The following is a 9,541-nucleotide window of genomic DNA, read 5'->3' as shown; positions in this document are numbered from 1 at the left end:
CCCCCCCCCTCCATGTGATGGTATTTGAAGATAGGGCTTTGGGAAATTTAGGCTTAGATGAGGTCATGAGAGTAGGATCCTCACAGTGGGATTAGTGCTTTTGAAGAAGAAACACACTCTCTCTCCCACTTGCTGCCCCGTGAGGGCCCCAGAGTGAAGGCGGCTGTCCGCAAGTCAGGAAGAGGGCCCTCACCAAAGCCCACCCATGCTGGCATCCTGACCTCGGATTTCCAGCCTCCAGGACTGTGGGAAAATACATTTCTGTCGGTTAAGCCACCCACTCTGTGGTATCTGGTTATGGCAGCATGAGCTAAGACAAGGCCAGACGTCCAAAATCACGGTGTTAACAGGCTGATTCCTTCTGGAGGCTCTGAGGGGGAATCGGTCCCATGCCTCACTTGTAGGTTCTGGTGGCTACTGGCAGCCCTTGGTGTCAATTGGTTTGTGGCAGCAGGACTCCACCCTCTGCCTCCATCTTCATGTGCCTTCTTCTTGGTGTCTTCTCCTTCTCTGTCCTTTAGAAGAACACTTGTCATTGGCTTTAGGGCCTACCCTAAATCCAGGATGATCTCATCATAAGATCCTTAACTTAGTTACAACTGCAAAGACCCTATTTCCAAATAATGTCACATTCACAGGTACCAGGGGTTAGGACTGAGACACGTCTTTTGGGGCCACTAGTCAACTATAAGCACTAAGCAGGAAGGAGGGTGGGAGAGAGTGGCTGTGGGAGGATGGAAATCCTTCTAGGAAATGCCAGAGGGGGCCAAGTGTGGAGAGGGCATGCCAAGCTAGACACCTGCAACCTCCCAAAATAGACTCAGCACTTCACCCCTGCACCCCCAACCCACCCCCACTCCCCTCCCCCAACCAGGAGAGAATCGATAAGCAGCTGAGCCAATGCAGGGTGCTCTGTGGCCTGCTGGCCCTACGCTGGGCATTTCAAATGCCCAGGAGAGAGCGGAGTCTGTAACCTCCAGCCTCCTCCACCCCTAAGCTTAAAGCTGGCAGCACCCAGAGGAGCTTTGCAAACAGACAGGAAGCACTGGGAGGAGGGTCTGCCAAAGCCCTTGGTCAATCAATGAATGAGGCGAGGTCCTCCCCTCAATCAGCCTACAGGGCCTGGAGCACCAGGAGTACCCCGGCCAGGGGAGGCCTGGTAGGAAGGCCTCCTTCCGAAGCCAATGGCAGCCTTGTCAGCAAGAGGCCCCCTAGTGGCAGGCCAGTGGTGAAGAGAGGCCACCGCGGGCTTCAGTAACAGTCCTTTACATTGGCCTGAAGCTTTACAGCTCACAAAACGCTCTCCCCTCTTCCACCCCCTTCAATCCTCACTGCACCCCGTGAGGTGGAGGTTGCACTCAGATTGTTCCCTCTGGACATGAGCGACAGCTGAGGATTAGAGAGGAAAGTGGCGGAAGTGTCTCAGCGAATACAAAGCAGAGCTGCTACCCGCAGTGTGGTATTCTGGATTGGAGTCTGGGACAGGAAAAGGACCTTGGTGGAAATGAGGTGAAACCTGAATAAAGTCTATGAGTTAGTTAGTTAGTATTGTACCAATCTTAACTGCTTAGTTTTGACAAATGTACCATGGCTATGTGAACACTGAAGGATGCTGGGTGAAGGGCATTTGGGAACTCTCAGTTCTATTGCTATGGCCTGAATGTTTGGGTCCCTCCAAAACTCAAGTTGAAAACTTGTGGTCAATGTGATGGTATAAGGAGGTAGGGCCTTTGGGAGGTGACTGGTTATGAGGGTGGAGCTCTCATGAATGACATGAATGACCTTGTTAAAGAGGCCCCCGGGAGCTAGTTCACCTCCTGCACCACGTGAGAACAGAGCAGGAAGGCTGCAGTCTGCAACTCTAGAAAGGGTCCTCACCGGAACCTAGCGATGTCATGTCAGCACCCCGATCTTGGGCTTTCCGCCTCCAGAAGCGTGAGAAATAAGTTTCTGTTGTTTATAAGCCACCCAGTCTCCCAGTCTGTGGTATTTTGTTATAGCAGTTTGAACAGACTAAGACAACTATATTTCCAACTTTTCTGTAAATCTAAAGTTGTTCCAAAATAAAAATTTGATTAAAAAGCAAAGCTGGGAAGGGAGTGGAGTAAAAAGAAAAAACCAGAAATGGTACTTGACTTTTTTCAACTCAAGTTCAGGAACCTTTCCACAATCTTCTATAGTGGCTGTTGACAAGGACATGAAGAAATTGAAACCCTTGTGTGCTGTTATTGATAATGTAAAATGGTGTAGCTGTTATGGAAAAGTTTGGTATTTCCCCAAAAAGCTAAACAGAATTACCATATGACCCAGCAATTACACTTGTAGTTTTAGGCCCAAAGGAATTTCAAGCAGGGACTTGAAGTGCTGACTCTTAATTTCAGCTCAGGTCATGGTCTCAGGATCGTGGGATCAAGTTCCATGCGGGGCTCCACACTCAGCACAAAGTCTGCTTGAGATTTTCTCCCTCTCCCTCTGCCCCTCCCCGCCCCCTCTCTCTCTCAAATTTTTTTTTTTTAAGATTTTACTTATTTATTTGGGAGAGAGTGAGCAAGCATGAATGGGGCGGGTTAGGAGCAAAGGGAGAAGGAGAAGCAGATTCCCCACTAAGCAGAGAGCCGGAGGTGGGTCTCCATCCCAGGACCCAAAGATCAACCTGAGCCAAAATCTAGAGTGAGCAGCTCAACAGACTGAGCCACCCAGACAACCCTAGGTTCTGATTACTATACATTCTGTGTGTTATTCAAGATACACACCTGGATTTTGGCTATTTCATAGTTTATTGTTTGCAGCTCCTGGCAAAAGAAGTTACACATCCCGGGGCGCCTGGGTGGCTCAGTTGGTTGAGCGTCTGCCTTCGGCTCAGGTCATGATCCCAGGGTCCTGGGATCGAGCCCCGCATCGGGCTCCCTGCTCAGCGGGGAGCCTGCTTCTCCCTCTCTGCTGCTCCCCCTGCTTGTGCTCTATCCCTCTCTCTCTCAGATAAATAATAAAATCTTTAAAAAAAAAAAAAAAAAAAAAAGTTGCACATCCCAAGTTTGAAGGCCTAGACTCAGCCAAAATCTCAGCTAGACTTTGACCCTCATGAAAACTTGAGATTTGGAAATGGCTGTTACCTCAGATTTGTGGCCTCCGTATGAGGCCCTGAGGCATTTTTATAAGCAGAGCGTCCGATACTGGGAAACGTTCGTTGGATTTATTTAGGGCTCTGAAGACCACCCCCCCAGCCTGGTGTGAGGTAAATACCTTTTTTGTTTTGTTTTAGATTTTATTTGACAGAGAGAGAGAGCATAAGCAGGGGGAGCAACAGAGGGAGAGGGAAAAGCAGGCTCACCGCTGAGCAGGGAGCCCAATGCACCAGGACCCTGGGATCAGGACCAGAGCTGAAGACATGCTTAACCGACTGAGCCACCCAGTTGCCCCTAAGGTATCTGTTTATAACACATTTTAAATGTTGCCTTTTTTTCCTAGTAATCATGTAATTTAGGAGAAATACCTTTAGGAAAACAATGCACCACTGATAATAATCCTATCGTACAGTGACAGGATTTTTTGGTTGCTGGGCCATTCTGGGGGAGGATGGTTAAATGGCACGATATACTGCACTGTAATTTGAGAAGAGAGGGGCAAACCTAGAGCAATACCATTTTAGTTAAATAAACTAGGCAGCAGCTCCCTCTTGTGCTGAAAGGTAAGTATCACAGCCACTAATTTAAGAGGGAAAAGCATCCCTTAATACACATAAAACTTGCTTAAACGAAGAGCTGCTCCCAAATATTTTAAGTCTAAGAAAAGCACAGTGCTTAGTAACTCATTTTAACCAGAACACTCACTGCCAATAAGATTTTTTTTTTTAATTTATTTATTCATGAGAGACAGAGAGAGAGAGAGAGGCAGAGGGAGAAGCAGGCTCCCAAGGAGCAGGGAGCCCGATGCGGGACTCGATCCCAGGACCCTGAGATCATGACCTGAGCTGAAGGCAGACGCTTAACCATCTGAGCCACCCAGGCGCCCCAAGATTTAATTAATTCTTCAGACGCTGACTGAGCACTTACTGTGTGGCAGTTACTAGGGACGCTAGGCTGATCACACAGTTGCTGTTCCCAAATTGCTCACAGACGCTTGTCCACTGAGATGCCACCTTTCTCATAATGCTTTTTCTGCTTCCCTGTCAACTATGCCCCGTCTCCTCTGAACTTCCCCCTGGCACCCTAAGAGTGGGTCTTCTCGTCCTCTCCCCTCTTCTTCCGGTTATCAGGCAGCTTCTTGTCTCATCACCCTACTGGATTGAACAGCTCTGAGGGCAGCAGACACATCTGATCCACTCAGTTTTCCCACAGCCCCTCATTCTGCATTTGTCCAGTTGGTGTCCAAACACGTATTTGTTCAACCGAATCTAATTCAACCAAATCAGAAAGCAATAAAGCTCCGCAGCTAATGAAAAGCAGGTTCCAACGGAGAACTGTATTTTGGCGGCTCCGTACACATAACTCTCAAAAACGGAGATGTAGTCATTGTTTGGCTGCTGCCAAAATGCAGGTTGAATTCCTCTAATCATTTTTCTGTGCTAGAAGGATGCAAAGGGAAAATAAGACTTATTTTATCCTAGAATCTGTGATGTCAGCAAGGGTGCTCCCTACCTTCCTGTCGTCACGACAGGATGCTGGACTGCACAGGTAGGTGTTCCCTGTGGGCACCATGTCAGGTCCCCGAATGCCTGCTCTGGCCAAGCCACCTGGGGCGGACAATGTTCGAAAGCAGTGGTTCCCAGACTTTGGGATTTCACATAAAACGTATTTTTAAAATCTTTCTTCAGGGACTGACAGGCGTTGCCAATATCATATTTTACTGTAAATAGTTTTGTATTTTTTATTAATTTTTAATTTTATTTTTTAAAGATTTTATTTATTTGAGAGAGAGAGAAAGAGAGAGAGAGCGTACAGAGGAGAGGGAGCAGCAGACTCCCAGATGAGCAGGAAGCCCGATGCAGGGCTCGATCCCAGGACCCTGGGATCCTGACCTGAGACAAGGCCAAGGCTTAACCCACTGAGCCACCCAGGCGCCCCTGTGAATAGTTTTTTAAATCATCATTCGAGATCTTCATTTTATGAAAAAAATTAATTTTAATGCCAAGAAGTAAGAAAGTCATAATCTCTGAAGAATTTTTTTTAAGATTCCAAAGTAATCTCTGTACCCAACGTGGGGCTCGAACTCACAACCCCAAGATCAAGCATCGCACACTACTGACTGGGCCAGCTAGGCCCAGAATTCTTTTTCTATTGACTACATTTAACTCTAGATCTGGACCACACCCTTGGATCAAGGAATTGGAGAAAGTGAAGTGTGCCCAAAGGCACACCCGTGACACTCACCCTCTGCCCCCCCCTTTTCCTCCACTGGATTCCAGAGTTTCTTTTCATTTGCTAATTCTCTCACTGGGGGTTGCCTTGTATGTGAGAATGATCAAGAAATCGCCTCCCGGGGAACAGGAGCTAGAATGGAAACCAGCTGATGCCAAAACCCCAGGGCAAAGGCGGGCAGAAGATGGGTGTCAGGTATGTGCCCTTCTGTGCACCCCCTACTTTCTCTCCACGTCCAAGTGTGTGGTCTGGTTGGCGGGCAGCAGGGGAGTTCGTGGGAGGGCCTTGTACAGGTGAAGGGGAGGACCAGGAAAGAGAGAGAAAGGAGGTGACCCCACTTTGGGGAGTGGCATTTCTCTCCTGACCATGAGGTAAACAGCACAGAGTAAGAGCTTGCAGCTGCCTCATGCTTTGCTTTCTCAAAAGCCTTTCAGATAGCTTCTCCCAGATCACCACCACACAGCCAAGCCGGCTGATTTCAGGAAGGGGCTGAAGTTGGCCTTCTCTCCTTCCCACTCCAGGACTCAGATTAGAGAAGGAAAGGTGCTCAGACAGAGCCTAAGGGGATGCTTGCACATGCGTGTGTGTGTACAGGAGCCTAGTCCACATTGAAGGCCTGGGGGCAGCAGTAGGAAAGAAACCCATTGGGAAGTGCTAAAGAACTTTAAATAGCTTGCATCCCTCCCGGCACTCCTTCAATCACCCTACACACACCACCCTCTCCCCAAGAGAGACGTCCCTCTGTGAGGGTATCAGAGGGGCTGACGGCCCCACGCCCCACCAAGACTGAGAGGCCAGCCCTCCCAGGGCCCTGCTCCTGAAAAAAATGACAGCCTAGGTGCTCACATTAGTCATGGCTCTGCAGTGTCTGGGGAGAGCCCCACCACAAAGGGCAGGTGTCCCTCGGACTCAGGACTAAGGCCTCGGAGCAGTTGCACCTCCTGAGTGGCCCACAGAAGCCCCTCCACAGTGTCCACTCCTTCCCACAGCCTGAGGCTTTGCAAACATGTATGGCCTAGTGTGGCCATGGCTCATCTCCCTCCTTTTCTCACCATCTTTTCTCACACAACAGGAGAGAGAAAGCTCTTCAATCACCGTTGAGCTGGAAAAAACAGGTGAAGAAAAAGACCTGCTAGTCTTCTCTGAGCACTCCGGGTGAATAACTTGTGCTGAGAACGTCAGGTTCCAGATGGACAACAGCCGGACCTTGGTCTCAGGTACCAGCCACCATCCTCCCACCTTCATAGCATTGAAAATGCAACTCATCACCTTGACCCTTAGCTTTCCAATCTCCTCTTCATTCTTCCCCCCCATAGGGATGGTTCTGTCATTAATTTCTTAAGCAAACCTCCAGGCCCTGAAATGGAGGGGGGTCCTCATTTGTTCCTCAGCAAGACCTCTTAGTCCCCTTTCCCTCCTATTTCCCCAGACCCCTCCATCCCTTCCACCACCTCCCTCCCCCTCATGCTGGTCCTCTTCCCCTTCTCCAAAGACCAGCCTCAAAATAGCACCAGGGACTAGCGGGGAGAAAAGCACCAGGGCAACAATTTCCAGGAAGTAAACCCTTTGTGGCCTGAGTTGTAACATTTTATCATTTAACTTCCTGTGATGCAGTGCTCTTAAACAAGAGTTGCCAGGTAAAGTAGATAAACCGTATGTGCCGCTTTGTCTGAGACAGCGTGGACGCGCTGGTGGTCCCGGTGGGATGACTAACAGCACTCCAGTGTTCGACCTCACAAACTTGTAACGTCTCTTCCACTTTAATTTCAATTCCCATGACAGCCTTATGCAAGGAGATTTTATTATCTTCATTGTGCAGACAAAACAATTTTCAGAAGAAATAAGTAAGTAACCTAATTCCTAATAAGGAAGCGAGGAACCAGCAGCACCAGGATTCACGGGCAGGTCTGGCCAACTCAAAGCCCTTCTTGGCACAAAGCTCCCCTTTAAGAGGGAGGCTGAGGAGCTGGTACAAACAGAGGTCCCCAACTTCCATAGGGGCTCACCCCCTTGACTCGTCATGGTCCCTTCAGGACTTGGAATCAAAATTGTGCACAAGCTTCTTCTCCAAGCAATGGATTCTGCCCACCCACCCCTCAAATTTAGCTGAAAGAGATGAAGGATTTCCGCTAACCTCACAGGGAAAACCCAGCTGGGGTCTGGGAAGACTGTTCATACCTTAAAAGGACATGCTTCTCTAACCGGGTGATGGGCTTACGGAGGGCACTTGTTGCGATGCGCACCGGGTGTTGTACGGAAGCGCTGAATCACTAAATTCTACACTTGAAACTGTTACACCGTATGTTAACTGGAATTTAAATACAAATTTTTTAAAAAGGACATGCTTCCTGTGGTGACACAGAGGTACCAAGAGGAAGGGTGAGAGAGGGTGTTAGAGGCAACAATGAGACGGGGAGAACAGCTGTCTGTCCTTCAGTCCTAACATGGCAGTTTCGCTGCTCAAGAAAGAGGACAGGGAAGGGTCCGCCTCTGGCCATGCTTGTAACTACAGTAATCTTATTCACACGGCACACCTAGAATATGCACTTGTTTGGTTTTTTTTTTTAAGATTTTATTTATTTATTTGACAGAGAGATAGAGAAGTAAGCAGAGCAGCAGGCAGAGGGAGAGGGAGAAGCAGGCTCTCCACTGAGCAGGGAGCCTGACGTGGGGCTTGATCCCAGGACCCTGGGATCATGACCCGAGCCGAAGGCAACCACTTAACCAACTGAGCCACCCAGGCACCCCTAGAATATGCACTTGTTATGTGGCAGGCAAAACTAGACATTCCCTAAACTTGATGGCGAGCTAGACAGAGGTGGCTCTACCCTCCTGGACTTAGGGTCTACTGGGGAATCAGGCGAGTCGCCTGGGGAGGGGGCAGACCAGTTTACTCACCTGGCCCAGCCTGCCTTCGCTCCCTTCTTTGTCTATAATGGCGTGCGTCCTAGCCTCCTCGGGACCGGAATTCTAGCCCGGGAAGGTCCTGCACTGGCTGGGTGGGCAGCAAGAGGCAGAGAGCTCCCGCGGGGCAGAGACGCCCTTGAGCCTGAAGTGTGGCCTCTGATCAGTACATGCCCACTGATCAAGCTGAAGTGTGCCTGGAGCACCAGCCTCAGCCTGGCCTCTTGCCGCACACCTCACTCTATGCTTCAGCATCCCCAAGAGCTGGGCAGTCTTTGTGACAATTTTAACACATGGGAAACTGAGCCCTGGGTCACTGAAGTGACCGTCTACGTGGCACAGGCAGACCTTGCTCCAGGTGTGGGAGCTGGGATGTGAACCTGGCGGTCTGGCTCTCGCTGAACCCAGGCCCAGGAGGGAGGCTCTGTGAGGGGCCAAGGCGGCACGCTCCTGGGGCTGGAGAGCAGAGACAGCAAACACTGAAGGGTATTTACCATGGGTGGGAGCCATCCTAGGTTCCCAGCATATAGAGTCAGTTAAGTACCACCACAACCCCATGAGCTGGGGTTTCACGGATGACAAACAGGGGGAAGCTAGAGAACTTATCCAAGTGACACAGTGAGCAAGTGGCAGATAGGTCAGGGCTTCTATGTCAGCGCTTCCTGACTTCTAACGTGTGTATGAATCACCTGGGGAGTCCTGTTAAACTGCGGGTTCAGACTCAGTACGTCTGGGGCTGGGCCCCAAACTCTGCTGGGGTCCCATGGGATGCCGGCGCTGCTGGTCCAAGGGTCATGCTTTAAGTAACAAGGCCTTATGCTATCTCACCTCCTAGTAGTTCAGCTGGTTTATTCTCAACTAAGCATTTCCAAATGACTCCATGTGTTAGCAGTTATCATTGTAGCCAATTTCCATTGAGCTTATTCTGTACCAGGATCTGCATTAAGAACTTTCCATTAAATGAAGTAGGATACAATTAATGTCCCCATCTTATACACGAGGAAACTGAGGCCCAGAAAGTTTAAAGAACTTGCTCACGGTCACAGAGCTGGGCCCACTTGTTCTTGCAAGGTGCCTGCAAAGCAGAGAAGTGGAAGCATTGTTAGCTCCTGTTGTCTGTGGACAAGACCCAGGTGGAGAGTGTTCAGTGTTGTAAAGCAAGACCTAGAATCCGTCTGGTTCTAACAAAAAAGTCCACTGCCCCTTCCACCTGCCCCTTCCTTAACCTCAAATGAGTGATTCCGCTAAGAGATGTCTTCCCTCAGACACAGCTGAAGGAG

At 49.5% G+C, this 9,541-nt stretch overlaps 1 protein-coding gene across 22 annotated transcripts in view; it reads right to left on the bottom strand.

The window, feature by feature from the left end:
• Nucleotides 1-9,541, bottom strand: part of LOC123839207 (cleavage and polyadenylation specificity factor subunit 7-like) — a 129,125-nt gene that overhangs the window by 107,883 nt on the left and 11,701 nt on the right. The window contains exon 3 of one of the 22 annotated variants that reach the window (XR_010410207.1): nucleotides 2,971-4,564. The exons of 20 other annotated variants lie outside the window; for them this stretch is intronic. The gene's annotated coding sequence lies outside the window, so the exon portion shown is untranslated. One more of the 22 variants, XR_010410206.1, reaches the window with a different exon arrangement.

This window comes from Mirounga angustirostris, unplaced genomic scaffold (genome assembly GCF_029215605.1).
Source record: "Mirounga angustirostris isolate CCGP_5_RB_7025 unplaced genomic scaffold, mMirAng1.0.hap1 SCAF_3, whole genome shotgun sequence".
NCBI classification, from domain to species: Eukaryota; Metazoa; Chordata; class Mammalia; order Carnivora; family Phocidae; genus Mirounga; species Mirounga angustirostris.
This window is presented reverse-complemented; position numbering and strand designations above follow the sequence as displayed.